Genomic DNA, 17,792 nt, shown 5'->3' on the forward strand with positions numbered 1-17,792 from the left:
CCTGTCTAGAAAAAAAAAACCAAAAAAAAAAAAAAATTTCAGTCTTTCATAGCACATTATCACAATTGTTAGGAAAATGGACTGCTGTGACCAGAGACAGTTCTGACAGGGAAAGGACCGAGGAGTGGTTTTTTTAGGATACAGTTCTACTAGAAACACGAGACCAGAAATAACTGAAAATATTCCAGACACAAATGCACAACCAAGACTCCAAATTACCATTTAGTATGCTTTGTGTTGTAGGATATAAAACTAGGTCCCCTCTACGGAATGTTATGGTGACCCCCGAGACAGTCACAGCCTCTCCTGATTCAGTATACTGCTATTTTCTGGTTGTACCAAAAAATAAACAACCAGCAAGTGATTTAACCTCTTTAAAAAATCATTTACACTTAAAAAATGGGATGAGGTGGGACCTCCTCCCACCTTTTAAAAATGTTTCTAGAGCTACTAAAAAACTCGCATTTACAAAATAGTTGATAAAATATTCCTCTGGGTTGTACAAGAAGGGAGGCGGGTACACTGACAGACACGGTGGATGGTTAGTTGGACTTGGCTTCTTTCTCTTCTACTTCAGAGGCTGGACTCTGGTTCTCAGCCTCTCCGTGTTCTGCAGGCACATCTGTGGTTTGATGGTCAGCCACCTCTGCCTGTTTGGCCCCTGCTCCCCTCTTCCCTTTTGTTTGCACTTTTTTGTCTGATGATTTATCCTTTCCCACGGCCTTCTTTGGCTTCGCGTCCACCTTGGCTGGGGCGGGCTTGGCCGACAGCCCCGCCTAGCGCCGCTTGGGCTCCGCCTTTGCCACTCCTTGAACTGCTGTGATCCTCTGCACTCTACCACGTGGTGATCCGTTTTTTCAGCACAGCATGTTCATCTCTTGCTGCCTCTATGTCTGGCTGGCAACTCTGCCCTCCTTCTTCCCAGTATTCTCTCAGTCTGGCTCTCCTGCCTAACCTCTTTCTGCCTCACTATTGGCCAGCTGGCTCTTTATTAAACCAATGAGAGCAACAAATACTCACAGTGTACAAAAAAGATCGTCCCATAGTATTTCCTCCCTTTTGTCTAATTAAAAAGGAAGGTCTTAGTTGATTTGCTTGATCTGTTTGGGAGGCATCTAGGCAATGGTACCGGGTCCTGTGCTCATTGCATGAGTTGGCTGTTTGAAACCTGGGGCTTATGCAGGGACACTTGGCTCAGTGTGGGAGGAGGGGACTGGACCTGCCTGGACTGAGTCTACCAGGTTGATCACAGTCCTCGGGGGAGGCTTTGCCCTGGAGGAGGTGGGAATGGGGGCTGGTCTGGGGGGAAGGGGAGGAGGGTAGGAGGGGGGAGAACAGGGGAATACAGTGACTGATATGTAGAACTGAATGATATTGTAAAATAAAATAAAAGGAAAAAAAAGGAAGGTCTTATTTTTAACATAGTAAAATTATTTAGAACAAAACAGTTATCAAGTAAGAATTACAGTTACAATATCCAGTTCATTAATATTTGGCACATTTAGAGAAAATATTCTATTATCTATCTTATCTTTGTGAGTTTATTTTTTTCATAACTAAGTAAAACTGTAAGTTTAACTATTTAGTCTTTAACTCCATCAAAGACTCCAGAAGGATGTAATATTACCTGATGACCAGGGACATCTGGCTGCCTGGACAGTTACCCAAAGCTACTCTGTATCACTAGGGCATCTATCTTTTGCCTATAGGCCTAGTATAGCTGACAGCATTTCTGAGAAGCAGGGAACTTTGAAAGACTGTCCTACTTTGTCTTGGCAAATTTGGCAGTTGTTTTCTTTTGCATTCTGCTGGTCCAGTTTGGACAGTAACTCTCAGCAACTGAGGCAAGAGCAGTTTCTTTGCCCAATGGCAAAGTTTTTGCCACAGTGAAAGCAAACTCCATATGGAGCTTCTTTAATGCCCATCATCTTCTCTGAAGTAAATTGATGCTGCCAGAAGTAGACATGTCTCACCGTCAAGAAAAGCCTTATGCTATTAAAACATTTTAAATGCCATATTCTGCAGGTCTTTGAAGATCACCTATCTATCTAAATATATTTGCTTAACCTTGAAAACATACCTAATTTGACTACAAATTTGATTATTATAGGTGACTAACTACTAACCTGTATTTCTTAATTATACATTACATTTTTTTTTTAATTTTTTTTAAAAATTTTTTTGGTTTTTCGAGACAGGGTTTCTCTGTGTAGCTTTGTGCCTTTCCTGGAACTCACTTGGTAGCCCAGGCTGGCCTCGAACTCACAGAGATTCGCCTGCCTCTGCCTCCCAAGTGCTGGGATTAAAGGCATGCGCCACCACCGCCCGGCTTATACATTACATTTTTAAATGAGCTGCATAAGCACAATATACAAAACAAGAGTAGAAATATACATACGGTATGACAAAAATAACTCTAAATTTGTGTCAGTAAACTAAAATCCATACCAATGTAAAATATTTTGGGATTAATAGTTGCTTTTTGGATTAAAGTAGATTAAATAAATTATCCTTTTATCTCATCATTTCTTTATTGTATCTTTCTTTTTTCCTTTAGAAAGAGATTTTTGAATTTAACTACTTTGCTTAGATTTTCTCCTGACCATGGCAATAACTTGTAATAATATAATAACTTATAATAACTTGTAATCAACTGCCCTTAAATGATGACAAACATCCATAACCCATTTCTCTAGACTGCTTCCCATTGTCTAGGGCACTGGCATCACTGGGGGACCCTGAGAAAACTTAAAATTATGGTCAAGTCATGGCTGGATTAGTCTGTGAGGCTGGACCATCTTGGCCAGTAGTCTTGAAGCTGTTCTGGATGCAGAGCTCTGAGGAAAAGGCAGCAGAGGAGCTCGAAGATAATGGATCACTTGGGCCATCCATTTGTATTGGTGTCTGTGGTATTGTATTCCCCCAAATATTGTTCATGCTAATAAACTTATCTGGGGTCAGAGACAGAGCAGCTACAATATTAAACATAGAGGATAGGCAGTATCCATAGAGGCAGATATCCATAGAGGATAGCACATGCCTTTAATCCTAGCATTCCAGAGGTGGAAAGCCATGTGTTCAAGGATACAGACAGGCATGGTGACTCATCACGCCTTTAATCCTAGAAAACAAGCCTTTAATCCCAGGGAGTGATGGTAGAAAGCAGAAAGGTATATAAGGCCTGAGGACCAGAAACTAGAAGCATTTGGCCTGGTTAAGCATTTGGCTGGTTAAGCATTCAGGCTTTTGAGCAGCAATTCAGCTGAGAGCCATTCGGATATGAGGACACAGAGGCTTCCAGTCTGAGAAAATAGGACCAGCTGAGAAGTTGGCCAGGTGAGGCTAGCTGTGGCTCCTTCTGTCTCTCTGATCTTCCAGTATTCACCCCAATAACTGGCCCCGGGTTTCATCTTATTACTAAGAACTGTTAAGATTCATGCTACAGGTGTCTGGTCTTCTTGCTCTGAAAATACATAAACTTTAAGAGGTAACATACGTATCTGCATTAATATGAGGATAGACTATGTGTTGTATACAAGTTAGCAAAAAAATAATTTCTTCTTTTATGTTTGAGTAGGTCAAATATACGTCACATGTCTGGTAGTTTTTCTAGGTTTGTTTCTTTATGTCTGTAGCCAGGATTTTCAAGGGGTCTTCCTCAAACAAACATGATGTTCTTCAAACCTGGATAAATCCATAGCCTTTTGTTTTTTGTGAGAACAAAAGCATAACCTCTTCTCCAAAGCAACACACATTTTGAATTCCATTTTGAAGTCAATATATTTTCAAAATATATAGGTTGGTTTAATCCAGTAGCCTTCACAATCCAATGTCTCTTAGCAGCTGTTGTTTGCTCATTAGAATTCAAAAAAATTAAAGGACAACACAATAACATACAGGATCCAAACTTTTCATGAATTTTTCATAGCTATGTGGTTTTTCCCTTTTATATTATTTTATTCTTTCTTTTTAAAAATTTTTTAGTTGTTCTACTTTTCTTTATTAATAATTGTTTTATTCATTTTACATATGAATCACAGATTCCCTTCTCATCCCTCCTCCTGCTTCCCCCCCCAGATTTACCCCCTTCAAACCATCCCCTATCCCCTCTGAAAAGGTATGGCCTCCCATGGGGAGTCAGCAGAGCCTGGTACATTCAGTTGAGGCAGGTCCAAGCCTCTCTCCCTGTATGAAGGGGGTGCAAGGTGTCCCACCATAGGTAATTGGCTCCAAAAAGTCAGCCCATGTACCAGAGACAGATCCTGATCCACTTCCAGGGGCCCCTTAAAGAGACCAAGCTACACAATAGTATCACTTACACAGACGGTCTAGTCCAGTCCCATGCAGCTACACAGCTTGTGGTCTAAAGTAATGAATTCCCACTAGTTTGGTTCAGTTGTCCCTGTAGATTTCTCCATCATGGTCTTGATGCCCCTTGTTCATAGAATCCTTTCCTCTCTTCCACTGGACACCTGGAGCTCACCCTGTTATTTGGCTGTGGATCTTACATCTGCTTCCATCAGTTACTGGATGAAAGCTCTATGATGACAGTTAGGATATTCACAAATCTGATTACTTGGTAAGGCCAGCTCAGATACCCTCTCCACTATTGCTAGTAGTCTAAGCTGGAGTCATCCTTGGGGATTCCTAGGAACTTCCATAGTACCAGGTTTCTCCCTATCCCCATGATACTCCCTCTATCAAGAGACATCTTTCATTGGTCTCTCACTCTGTTCCTGTTTCAGCTCAATCATTCCATTCCCGTATGTCCTCATCCCCCATCTCCTACCCTCTATTGCCCCAAATTGTCCCCAGTTTACTCAGGAGATCTCATCTACTTCCCCTTCCCAGGGAGATTCATGTGTCCCTCTTAGTGTCTTCCCTGTTAGCTAGCTTCTCTGGAGCTGTGGGTTGTAGTCTGGTTTCCTTTGAGTTACACCTAGTATCCACTTATGACTGAATAGATACCATGTTTGTCCTTCTGAGTCTGGGTTACAATACTCAGGATGACATTTTCTAGTTCCATCTATTTGCCTGCAAATGTCATGATGTCATTGTTTTTTACTGCTAAATAGTACTCCGTTGTGTATATGTACTACATTTTCTTTATCCATTCTTCAATTGAGGAGCATGTAGGTTGTTTCCAGGTTTTGGCTATTATGAATAATACTGCTATGAACATAGTTGAGCAAGTGTCCTTGTGGTGTGATTGAGCATTTCTTAGGCATATGCCCAAGAATGTTATCATTGGGTCTTAAGGTAGATTGATTCCCAATTTTCTGAGAAATCTCCATACTGGTTTCCAAAGTGACTGTATAAGTTTTCATTCCCATCAACAGTGAAGGAGTATTCTCCTTGCTATACATCCTCTCCAACATAAGCTGTCATCAGTATTTTTGATCTCAGCCATTCTGGTAAGTGTAAGATGATATCTCGGAGTCATTTTGAATTACATTTCCCTGATGACTAAGGATGTTGAGCAATTCCTTAAATGTCTTTCAGCCATTTGAGATTCTTCTGTGGAGAATTCTCTGTTTAGCTCTGTGGCCCATTTTTTTAATTGGATTGTTTGGTGTTTTGATGTCTAATTTCTTGAGTTCTTTATATATTTTGGAGAACATCCCTCTTTCAGATGTGGGGTTGGTGAAGATATTTTACCATTCTGTAGGCTGCCATTTTGTCTTATTTACTGTGCACTTTGCCTTACAGAAGCTTCTCAGTTTCAGAAGGTCCCAGTTATTAATTGTTGCTCTCAGCATCTGTGCTACTGGTGTTGTATTTAGGAAGTGGTCTCCTATGTGAATGTGTTCAATGTTACTTCCTACTTCCTCTTCTATCAGGTTCAGTGTAACTGGATTTATGTTGAGGTCTTTGATCCACTTGAACTTGAATTTTGTGCATGGCCATAGATATGGATCTATTTGCATTCTTCTCCATGTTGACATCCAGTTAGGCCAGCACCGTTTGTTGAAGATGCTTTCTTTTTTCCATTGTACATTTTTGGCTTTTTTTTTTTTTGTCAAAAATTAGGTGTTCATAGGTGTGAGGATTAATGTCAGGGTCTTCAATTCAATTTCATTGACCCACACATTGGTTTTTATGCCAATACCAAGCTGTTTTCATTACTATAGCTCTATAGTAGATCTTGAGATCAGGGATGGTGATGCCTCCAGAAGTTGCTTTATTGTACATGATTGTTGTAGCTTTCCTGGATTTTTCGTTTTTCCATATGAATTTGAGCATTGTTCTTTCCAGGTCTTTGAAGAATTGTGTTGGGATTTTGATGAAGATTGAATTGAATCTGTAGATTGCTTTTGGTAAGATTGCCATTTTTATTATGTTGGTTCTACCTATCCATGAACATGGGAGATCTTTCCATTTTCTGATATCTCCTTCAATTTCTTTCTTCAAATACTTAAAGTTCTTGTCATTCAGATCTTTCACTTGCTTAGTTAGAGTTACCCCAAGGTATTATATATTGTTTGTGGCTATTGTAAAGGGTTATGTTTTTCTGATTTCTTTTTCAGCCCATTTATCATTAGTATATAAGTAAGCTTTTTTTTTTTTTTTGAGTGAATCTTGCATCCTGCCATATTACTGAAGGTTTTTATCAGCTGTAGGAGTTCCCTGGTAGAATTTTTGGGATACTTACGTATACTATCATATCATCTGCAAATAGTGAAAGTTTGACTTCTTCCTTTCCAATGTGTATCCCCTTGATCTCTTTATGTTGTTTCATTGCTCTGGCTAGAACTTCAAGTACTATATTGAATAGATATGGGGAGAGTGAGTGGCTCTGTGTTGTTCCTGATTTTGATGGAATCGCTTTGAGATTCTCTCCATTTAATTTGATGTTGGCTGCTGGCTTGCTGTAAATTGCCTGTTATGTTTAAGTACGTGCAGTTGCAGTTTCCCTGTGTCCCACCTCGTCTGCAGCCACTCAGACTCAGGTAAACACACAGAGGTTTATGTTAATTAAAACTGCTAGGCCATTAGCTCAGGAAACTACTGACTACCTCTTACACTTAAACTCAGCCCACTTGTATTAATCTATATGTCACCACGTCATCTGTGGCTTTACCTGTGTGCCATTACATGCTGCTCCCTGGACAGCAGGCTGGCATCTCCTAACTCAGCCTTCCTCTTCCCAGAATTCTCCTTGTCTGCTTATCCTGCCTATACTTCCTGCCTGACTACTGGTCAATCAGCATTTTATTAAGCCAGTATACAAAAGCATTATTCCACAGCATTTCCCCTTTTCTGTTTAATTAAAAAGCAAAGTTTTAACTTTAACATAGTAAAATTCTATATAACAAAACAGTTATCTAGCAAGAATTACAGTTAGAATATCTAGTCTATTTATATTTGTCAAATTCAAACAAAATATTCTATTTATCTTATATTTTTGAGTCTAAGGTTTCATATTTAACTTATCTTTTATCATAACTAAGGAAAATTATAATTATAACTATCTAGTCTTCAACTATATCAAAGACCTCAGAAGGATATAATATTACCTAAGTAAATAGAAAATGCATTATAAGCAACCCCCAAACATCTAGAATGACAGAGACAGCTGCCTGTAAGTTCCTCTGTAACATTGGAACATCCATCCTCAGCCCTTAGGCCTAGTCTCTCAGTCGCTTTTTTCTCTGTGTCCTGTAGAATGTCTGGCAGTTTCTTCTGTGAAGCAGGAACCTAAAGGACCATCTCACCTTGCACAGTTCAGTGGTCATCTTTCTTTGGGTCCTGCATGCCCAGTTTATATGACATTTTGTCAAGCAGTCCAGGCAAGAACAGTTTCTTGCCCAAATGACTATGTTTGCCAAGAAGAATGTAAACTCTGAGTGTCTTAGATGCTCATCTTTCTCTTTGAAATAAATTGGTGCTGCCAGGAGTAGATGTGTCTCACTGTCCAGAAAGTCTAAGTTTTTAAATGCCATTTTCTGTAGGTCTTTGAAGTATTTGAAGATTACCTACCTAATTGAAATATATCTATGTATACCTAGAAAACTTAACTAACATGACTATAAGTTTGATTATCATAGATGACTATTAATCTGTATTTCTTAATTATCCATTACAATTTAAATGAGTTACATAAATATAATACCTTAAACAGAAATAGAAATACACACACACACACATACACACACACACACACACACACACATATATACACATATATACAGTATAACAAAATTAACTTTAAATTTGTATCAATAAACTAAAATCCATACCAAGGTAAAACATTTTAAGCAAGTTGCTCTTTAAAAGTAGGTTCAACAATCCACCCTTTATTCCATCATATCTATATCTTATATTTCCATATCATATCCCCTTTCTTCTTTTAGGAAGAGATTGACTATGACCATTAACAATTTGTAAACAACAACCTAAATAAAGACAAACTTCCCTGATCCATTTTTGGGGGCCAGGAATGTGGGCATAGTGTTCTAGGCTACTTCCTGGTGATAGGGGGTGCTGGTAGTCTTATAGGGATCCTTAGAAAATTAAGAATTATGGTCAAGTCCTGACTGGAGTCGTATGTAAGGCTGCATTGTCTGCACCAGTTGCATTATTTGGATGTTGGATGATCTGGGCCATGATATCATTGGAGACCTTTTAGGGGGTCTTGGCTGGTCAAACTTTATTAGCCTGGAAGCAATCCACAGGTTCTCATCTTCTGTGGAAACAAAAGCAGAAAATTTCTTTTCCAAAGCAACATATCCTTAGACATAACTTCTGAAATCAAGATACCTTTAAAATACACGTATTGATTTAACTCAGCAGCAATTACAATCAAATGACTCTCTGCAGTTAAAAATCCCAAAGACAATATAATCCAGACTCTTTGTGTAATATCAATCTTTATGTGGCTTATTCTTTATATTACCTTTACTGCCTCTTTAAAGACTTTATTTTTTAAAACTATTCCTTTATATAATGGTCTATATTTATTTTCTTTTCTCTTCCAAGCATATATACATTTTTACACACATTGTAAACCATTTAAAGTCTTATTCCATCTGAATCTGCCTTATTGTGGATCTATTGCTTTAAACTGTCAGTACTGCTTCTGCCTCCACCCATATCAGTTTTTCAACATGACAGAGATAATTCACTGCAAGCTCTGGGAGCCATGCTCTCCACAGGCTCTGGGAGGCACTGGCTCTATGCTTCTATCAAAGCAGCGTGTACCCCAGAAACCTCTTTTTTTTGTCTGTATTAGGAAAGGCTAAATCTACCATGCAGCATAATGTGCAGCTTGGAAATGCCTCAGTATTCTGTGGTGGGAAACTGCCATGCTACAGGTCAAACCCACACACCACAAACCTGCCATAGAGTAGCTCAAGCCCCCATGCCAAGGTGTCTCTGTATCATGACTCACATGAGAGACACAACTTGGAAGGTGTTCTTGGCTCCATTTTAGAATCCTTTTTTAAAGCGTTCTCAGGTTTTAGGTGGAAATTGGGCATCATTTGTAGTTGAAGTTTTCCTGTGTCCAGTCCAGTCTGCAGACGCTCAGACCCAAGTAACACACAGAGGCTTATATTAATTAAAACTGCTCAGCTATTAGCTCAGGCTTACTATTGACTAGCTCTTACACTTAAACTCAGCCCATTTCTGTTCATCTATATGTTGCCATGTGTTCCATGGCTTTACCTGTGTGCCATTACATGCTGCTCCCTAGACAGTGGGCTGGTATCTCCTGACTCAGGCTTCCTCTTCCCAGAATTCTCCTTGTCTGCTTATGCCACCTATACATCTTGCCTGGCTACTGGCCAACCAGCGTTTTATTAAACCAATGTACAAAAGCATTATCCACAGCAGGTATGTTCTTGGTATTCCTGATCTCTCTAAGATCTTTATAATGAAGGTGTGTTGGATTTTGTGGAAGGCTTTTTTAGCATCTAATGAGATGATCATGTAGTTTTTTTCTTTCAGTTTGTTTGTATGATGTATTACACTGACAGAGTTTTGTAAATCGAACCATCCTTGCATCTCTGGAATGACACCTACTTGATCATGGTGGATAATTTTTTATGTGTCCTTGGATTTGCCAGTATTTTATTGAGTATTTTTCATCAATGTTCATGTAAGAGATTGATCTGTAATTCTCTTTCTTAGTTGAATATTTGTGTGGTTTTGGTATCAAGGTAACTGTAGCCTCATAAAAAGAGTTTGGCAATGTTTCTTCTGTTTCTATTGTGTGGAACAATTTGAAGAATATTGGTACTAGCTCTTCTTTGAAATTCTGATAGAATTCTTCACTGAAATTATCTGGTGCTGGGCTTTTTTTTTCTTTGTATTTGTTGAGATTTGCTTTATGACTGAGAATGTGGTCGATTTTAGAGAAGGTTCCATGGGTGCTGAGAAGAAGGTATATTCTTTCATGTTAGGGTAGAATGTTCTGTACATATCTATTAAATACATTTGAATCATAACTGTGGTGATATTTTAATTGTGCTGAAATGTGATTTTATTTGTATGATAATAAAGTTTGCCGGAGATCAGAGGTGATAGCAAGCCAGGAACAGAAGTCAGGTGGTGGTAGCCCATGCCCTTAATCTGATCACATGGCAGGCAAAGTCTCTGTGTGGTCAAGGACACAACCAAGTGTGGTGACACAAGCCTTTAATCCCAGTACCAACCATAGAAACCTGGAGGTCTCTATAGACAGGCAGTGACAAGGAAGTCATGTGCCTGGGCTTAGAGCCAATGAGAAAGTAGAACAGGAAAGCAATAAACACACAAGTCACACAGAAGAAGCTCTCTCCGGGGAAGCAATGGTGGTGAGGTGATAAGATAAGGTAGTCATGGCTCTTCTTCGCTAGTTCTTTGATCTCTTTGGCTATTATCTCTGTATTTGGCTCTGTGTTTCTTATTTAATAAGACTGTTTAGAAATTTGTCTACACATAAAATCTGTTAGATCACCTATTTTTTTTTTGTTAAGTTTCTTTCTGGTAGACGTGTCTGTTGGTGAGAGTGGTGGTGTTGAAATCTCCGACTATTAGTGTGTGGGATTTGATGTGTAATTTAAGCTTTATTAATGTTTCTTTTACATATGTGGGTGCCCTTGTATTTGGGGCATAAATGTTGAGAAATGAGACTTCATTTGATGGATTTTTTCCTATGATGAATATGCAATGTCTTGCCCGATCTCTTTTGATTGACTTCTGTTTGAAGTCTATTTTGTTAGATATTAGGATAGATACATGAGCTTGCTTCTTAAGTCCATTTGATTGGAAAGTCTTTTCCCAGCCTTTTACTCTGAAGTGTGTCTGTCTTTGAGGTTGACATATGTTTTTTATATGCAGAAGAAAGATGGATCCTGTTTTAGTATCCATTCTGTTAGTCTGTGTCTTTTTATAGGCAAATTGAGTCCATTTTATTAAGGGATATTAATGACGAGTGATTGTTAATTCCTGTTATCTTGGTAGTGGGTGTGTATTTCCCTTCTATGGTATTTGCTGCTGTGGAGTTATCTATTGCCTTTGTTTTCCCAGGTTCCTCTAACTTCCTTAGGTTGGCGTTTTTCTTCTGGTGCTTTCTGTAGGGCTGGATTTGTGGATAGGTGTAGCAGGAATCTTAAAAGTTCTTATTAATAAAGTCAAACCCGAGGCCAGTTATTGGGGTCAATGCTGGTAGATCAGAGAGACAGAATAAGCCACAGTTATCTCACCTTGCCAATTCCTCAGCTGGTCCTGTTTCTTCAGACTGGAAGCTTCTGTCTCCTCATCCCAATGGCTCTCAGCTGAACTGCTGCTCGAAAGCCTGAAGCTTAACCAACTAAATGCTTAACCAGCCAAATGCTTCTAGTTTCTGATCCTCACGCCTTATATACCTTTCTGCTTTCTACCGTCATTCCCTAGGATTAAAGCCTCGCTTTCTGGGATTAAAGGCGTGAGTCACCATGCCTGGCTGTTTCCAATGTGGCCTTGAACTCACAAAGATCCAGAGAGATTTCTGTCTCTGAAATGCTAGGATTAAAGGCGTGTGCTATCACTGCCTATCCTAAGTATCTAGTGTCTTTTCTGTTCTCTGACCCCAGATAAGTTTATTAAGGTACACAATATTTTGGGGAACACAATACCACCACAGATAGGTATTGTTTAAATCTGTTTTTGTCTTGGAATATCTTATGTACTCCATCTATGGTGATTGAAAGTTTTGCTGGATATAGTAGTCTGGGCTGGCATCCATGATATCTCTCTCTCTCCCTCTCTCTGTGTAGATAGATAGATAGATAGATAGATAGATAGATAGATAGAAAGATAGATAGATAGATGTAGATGTAGATGTAGATGTAGATGTAGATGTAGATGTAGATGTAGATTAGATATAGATATGACCTTCTTGCTTTCAGAGTGTCCATTGAGAAATCATATGTTATTCTGGTGGGTCTGCCTTTATAAGTCACTTGGCCATTTTCCTTTGCTGCTCTTAATATTCTTTCTTTATTCTGTATGTTTAGTGGTTTGGTTATTATGTGGCAAGGGGACTTTGGTTATTATGTGGCAAGGGGACTTTTTGTGGGGTCTATTCTATTTTAGTGTTCTGTTAGCTTCGATTTTTATAGTCATTTCCTTTTTTAGGTTGGGAAAGTTTTCTTCTATGATTTTGTTGAATATTTTTTGGGCCTTTCATTTGGTATTCTTCTCCTTCTTCTGTTCCTATTATTCTTAGGTTTGGCCTTTTAAGGGTCCCCCAGATTTCCTAGATGTTTTGTGTTATGATTTATTTCACTTTAGTGTTTCTTTTACTGAAGAATCTATTTCCTCTATCATATCCTCCATGCCAGAAATTCTTTCTTCTATCTCTTGCATTCTGTTGGTTATGCTTGCATCTATAGTTCCTGTTCATTTACTCAGATTTTCCATTTTCTACATTCCCTTGATTTGTGTCTTCTTCATTGCTTCTGTTTCAATTTTCAGGTCTTGAACTGTTTCCTTTACCTCTTTGATTTCTTTTTCTTGGTCCTTATTTTCTTTAATGGATTTATTGATTTCTTCCAATTTTTTGTTTGTCTTTTCCTCAATTTCTTTAAGGGTATTTTTTTCATTTCCTCTTTAAAGGCTTCTATCATCTTCATAAAGTTATTTTTAAGGTTGCTTTCTTTTGCATCTTCTATGTTGTGATGTTCAGGTCTTGCTGTTGAAGAACTACTAGGTTTTAGTGGTGCCATATTGCTCTTTGTGTTGTATGTATTTTTGCATTGGTGTCTACCCATCTCTTCCTCCAGTCAGTGCAAGAGGTTTCTGTGTCTGAGAAAAGTATTCTTACCAATTTGTGCTTACTGTGTCTGTGTCTCAGGGGGCTATTCTTGGTCCAATCAGCATTCTTGGTCCGATTGGAGCTGGTGAATTCTGTGTCTCACAGAGCTGCTGAGGTCACAGGGGGATGGATATGGTTGGGAGAGGTAGTGGGTCTTGTAGATTGCAGCATTCAATGGAGGGTGTTGGTGGGGAGCTCTGCCCACAGGAATCTTCCCTTCTGACCTGCAACTGGGAAAGCAATGTGTGGGGGTGAGGGGCATGGGTTGTGCCCCTGGCCTAGGTGCTAGAGCTATTTTATTCTTCCTTTAAAGACTTTATTGTTTTAAAACTATTTCTCTATGACTGTCCCTACTCTTTCTCTTTTCTCTCACAAGCCTATGTACATTTTTAAACACACTGTAACCAGTTTAGAGGTTTGCTTCCCCCCCCATCTGAATCTGTCTTTACTGTATATCTGTATCCTTTTCTGTCTGCATGAGCAAAGTCTTAAGCCGCCACACAGCTTAGCTCATGGTGTACTGGTGGGGCTCACACTGGCAACTCAAGCCTTCAGGAAGTGGCTAGAAGACATGTCTTGGTACTGCAGGTGGCATGAGAGACATGAAACTAGGAAGCCAAAGCCACATTTGGCTTTGTTTTTCAAACTTTTTTTAAACAGCTTTCTTAGGCCTTATGTGCTTGTAAGTGCACTTTGTTGGGCACCATTTGTAGGTGAGGATTTTTGTTGAAACTGCTGGGTCCCAAATAACCACACAGAGAGTTATTATTTATTAGTGCTCAGCTGATAGCTTAGGCTTGTAATTAACTAGCTCTTTCAACTTAAATTACCCCATATTTCTTATCTATTCTCTATCGCTTGGTAGTACCCTTTTCCAGCACAGCATGTTCATGTCTTGCTTCCTTTATGTCTGACTTGCAACTCTGCCCTCCTTCTTCCCAGTGTTCTCTCAGCATGGCTCTTCTGCCTAACCTCTTTCTGCCTAGCTATTGACCAGTTGGCTCTTTACTAAACCAATGAAAGCAAAACTTTCACAGTGTACAAAAGGATTATTTCACTTCAGGGTATGGAGTAGGATCTTTCAGAAGTGATTAATTCATTGAGGGTACCACTCTTCAGAAAGAAACAGTACTTTCTTGGGAGTATTTATATATCCTGGGATGAGATTAGTACTTGTAAGTACTATTATAAGCATGCACATCATCTCCCCTGAAAGAGTTTTCAGATCCACATCAGCCTAAAATCACACTTACCATGTGACACTGAGGCCTTTATCAGATATGGTTTCTTCAGCTTGGGTGTTCCAGCTTCCAGTTGAAAGCCCAAACAAACCTCCTTGCTTTGCAGATTATCCAGTGTCAGTTATTTAGTTACTGCAACACAAAACAGACTAAAGAACCACTGGGCATTAGCATAGGGGCATTTTTTTTGAAGTAAAGAAACTATTTTTATTCTGATTTGGGTAATAGTTACATGACTCAATACCTTGTTAAAATTCAGAGAACTACACTGGGAAGAATACTTTTCATAACAAACCCATTAATTTGTACTATTAATACATGCTAATAAAAAACAAAAAAAGTGTTTTATTGTATTTTAAACTTGAGCAATGATTTTTCAAACATATAGCTCATTGGGGAAAAATTAAATTAAAATGTAAAAGGAACTTTGAGTTGAAATTTTGTTATTCTAAACCAGCATACAAGAAGTCATCCATCAAACAAATTCATTTTTAATTACTTTAATTCTCAGTCTACAAAGTGAATATAATATGCAACTCAACTCTCTTTATAGCAGAGGCCTTGAATATTTTTCATCTGTTTTCATTTTCATCTTAAAAACTATTAAGAAGTTCATAAAATTTTTGCTTATATGCTATCCTTTTCAGTACTTAAAATAGTAGAAATTAACATTGAGTTATCATACATACATCAGGCATTTTGACAACAAGAAGATATTTTATATTAGCAGAATATCATTTGAAATACAAATAATACTCTAAATTAAATAGTGAGAAATGTAGAATTATCTTAAACATGTTCAAGTCTCTTGAATGTCAAGATTAATTGTTGACAGCTGCCCACTTGTTCTGTTCTCTGAGCTGCCTGAAACCAGAACACAGTCCCTTGAGAACTACTGCTTCAAGGATATGAGGGCACAATGAAAAACTAAGATGCATGACATTGCATCCATGAGCAAATATGTATATACTAAGCACAAACGTGTTTGGAAATAGTATGTGCTAAACATCCATAAACAGCTGGAAGCCGTTCCCTTCTGTATGCATTAAGGCACAGAGGAAGGACTATTGCTTTGGCCACCACACCTGCTTCCCTTGACTCCAAATCCCACACTCTCATTACATCCTTGTGCTTTATAAATGTCTTACTAGGCACATTATGATCTTCACTCTTCTAGATTATATTACATACAAGGTATATTGAACATTTCCCAAAACATACAGCATTCCTTTTGGAAAATGTTTTCATTTAGTTTGTTTTTCTCCATTTTCTTCTTAATTTTTTCCTGAATAAAGTCTTCCAAAATATTGTCTGAATTTTTCTGAATAACAACAGCTGTTCATTCCCAGGTTGGCTGTGACCCTAAAGCAGCAATGGCACCAAGCCAGTGTGCTCTCCTTGACAGCATCAAGAAAATGAACATTTTTCTGGATCTTGTTCCCTGCCAGATCCTTTTCATATCTTAACCCACAGGAGATAAAAGAAAGGGTGATGTTAAATGAAAATAACACACCTTCTGAACTTTCTGTTTTGGACTTGTGCAAAGGCCATTAATAAAGAATCTAGATGTGAGTATATTTTCTTTTTTTATTAAGAAAAAAAATTTCATTCATTTTACATACCAGTCGAAGATCCCCCTCTTCCCTCCTCCCGCCCCCACCCTTACCCCCCACATCACCCCACAGGAAAGCAAGGCCTCCCATGGGGAGGCACATCCAGTAGAGGCAAGTCCAAGCCCTTCCCCCTGCCTCAAGGCTGCAGGAGGTGTCCCATTATGGATAGTGGGCTCCAAAAAGCCCCCTCATGTACTAGACATGGATTCTGATTCTACTGCCAGAGGACCCCCCAAGCAGATCAAGCTGCACAATTGTCTCACCATGCAGAGGGCCTAGTCCAGTCCCATGCAGGCTCTACAGCTGTTGATCCAACTTTCATGAGTTCCCACTAGTTTGGTTTGGTCGTCTCTGCAGGTTTTCCCATCATGATCTTTATGCACTTGCTCATAGAATCCCTCCTCCTCTCTCTCTCTCTCTTACTGGACTCCTGGAGCTCTGCCTGGTGTTTGGCCATGGATCTCTGCATCTGCTTCCATCAGTTGCTGGAGAAAAGCTCTGTGATGACAGGGTATTCACAAATCTGATCACTGGGGCAAGCCAGTTCAGTTCAGGCACCCTCTCCACTATTTCTAGTAGTCCAAGTTGGGGTCATCCTTGGGGATTCCTGGCAACTTCCCTAGCACTGGGTTTCTCTCTATCCCCATGATTTCTCCCTCCATCATGGTATCTCTTATTGCTTTCCCACTTCATCCCTGTTCGAACTCAACCATCCCATTCCCTTATGTTCTCATCCCTCATCTCCAACCTTGCGTTGCCCACCCCTCACCTCCAGTTCACTCATGGAAATCTCATCTATTTCCCCTCCCCAGGGTGATCCATGCATCCCTCTTTGGATCTTCCTTGTTAGCTAGCTTCTCTGGAGTTATGGGTTGTTGTCTGATTATCCTTTGCTTTACTTCTAGTATCCACTTATGAGTGAATACATACCATGTTTGTCCTTCTGCATCTGAGTTACTTTACTCAGAATGATATTTTTTAGTTCCATTAATTTGCCTGTAAATTTCATAACGTCATTTTTCTATGCTGAGTAGTACTCCATTGTGTATATGTACCACATTTTCTTAATCCACTCTTCAGTTGAGGGGCATCTAGGTTGTTTCCAGGTTCTGGCTGTTATGAATAATGCTGCTATGAACATAGTGGAGCATGTGTCTCTGTGGTATGACTGAGCATTTCTTGGGTATATGCCCAAGAGTGGTATAGCTGGGTCTTGAGGAAGATTGATTCCCAATTTTCTAAGAAACCACCACACTTTCCAAAGTGGCTGTACAAATTTGCACTCTCACCAACAGTGGAGGAGTGTTCCTCTTGCTCCACATCATCTCCAACATAAGCTATCGGCAGTGCTTTTGATCTCAGCCATTCTGACAGGTGTAAGATGGTATCTCAGAGTTGTTTTGATTTGCTTCTCCCTGATGACTAAGGACAGTGAGCAATTCCTTAAATGTCTTTCGGCCATTTGAAATTCTCCCTTTGAGAATTCTCTGTTTAGCTCTATAGCCCATTTTTAACTGAATTTTTCATTATTTTGATGTCTAGTTTCTTAAGTTATTTACATCATAAGGACTTTGAAATACTTGTAGGTTACTACTGTATCATCCATCCTTTAAGCAGAAATGCACTGATATGAGACTTGATTCAAAGTATTGTAGATAC

General features: G+C 39.1%; 1 pseudogene; it reads right to left on the minus strand.

The window, feature by feature from the left end:
* Positions 1 to 542: 542 nt before the first annotated feature.
* LOC143273515 (non-histone chromosomal protein HMG-14 pseudogene) overlaps positions 543 to 17,792 on the minus strand; it is an 83,931-nt pseudogene continuing 66,681 nt past the window's right edge.

Source organism: Peromyscus maniculatus, chromosome 5 (assembly GCF_049852395.1).
Source record: "Peromyscus maniculatus bairdii isolate BWxNUB_F1_BW_parent chromosome 5, HU_Pman_BW_mat_3.1, whole genome shotgun sequence".
Taxonomy (NCBI): domain Eukaryota; kingdom Metazoa; phylum Chordata; class Mammalia; order Rodentia; family Cricetidae; genus Peromyscus; species Peromyscus maniculatus.